We start from the raw sequence: 1,193 nt of genomic DNA, 5'->3' as shown, positions 1-1,193 counted from the left end.
GGGTCATCATTGATCTGGTTGACCTGCCCACGTCCGAGCACACAGGCGACCGTTACGTATGCCACTTCATTGATGTGGCGTCACGGTTAACTTGATCTATCCATTAAAGGATAAGAATACGCAGACCGTGGCAGAATTATGTTGCAAAGTCTTTGCTGACCACGGGTGGCCGGGTATTATGTGCACTGATAACGGTAGTGAGTTCTGCGATGACGTTATGGAATCGCTAGTACCAGGCATATGCCATAAAAGAGGTGTGCCATATATGCCGCAAACGCAAGGCGCAAATGAAACGCGCCATAGAAGACTTAAGTTCTTCTTGCGCACTGCATTAACGGATGATGCAGATGATTGGTCGTACCATCTTAAGTGGGTACAAACACAGATGAACGTGTGTGCTTATCCGGTTACAGGAACGACACCCGCTCATTATTTTTGTGGCAGATATAGTGAGTTACAAATCCCTTTTAACAAGGACGAACCCGATCACCATGAGTTATCATGCTTAGAGAAGGTCCAACGTTTTTATAACGTTGTATATCCTTGTTTGCGAGAAATACGAAGTATAGCCTTAATAAAAAGGCAAAAGCGTTGGAACACTACCAAGAAGATAGCAGAGTGTCAGGTTGGTGACACAGTTAACATCCGTCAACGTAATTCCTATGCTACTGTATTAACATCTAAATGGATAGGTCCATACATAATCTCTGTAGTAAACACCAAAAGTGGAACATACGAGGTAAATAACCCAGATGGTTCTAGTGCGCTTAATATAGGCACAAGTCGTATTCCGATTACAGAGATTGTACTCGCAAGAAGACATGACTCTAATGCCCCTCTTGATCGTTCTGAATTTAAAGACACTATATGGAGAACGGATAGGGGAGGCTATACATACTATCGTACACGCTTTATAGACGGTACAATAGCTGAGTTGACTTCAGATGCTTTCGATAACCAAGTATTTAAAAGCCTTTAGTCGAAAATGGCGTAAACGCCTGCATAAGTCACAAGCTGAAAAAAATAACCTGTTTCCATCGTCTGAAGGAACGGAAGTTAAAACTTATCCGCCGACAGCATTTATCCCGAGCCTTAATGCTCATCCTTCATATGTGCTTAAGACACTGAAGCGTAAGGAACGTCCAGTCAACCACCACGGACCTACTGGACCTAAGACCAAAACTCACAGGGTA

The sequence above is a fragment of the Sphaeroforma arctica genome (assembly GCF_001186125.1).
Source record: "Sphaeroforma arctica JP610 unplaced genomic scaffold supercont1.38, whole genome shotgun sequence".
NCBI classification, from domain to species: Eukaryota; class Ichthyosporea; order Ichthyophonida; genus Sphaeroforma; species Sphaeroforma arctica.
Note: the sequence above shows the minus strand (reverse complement) of the source record.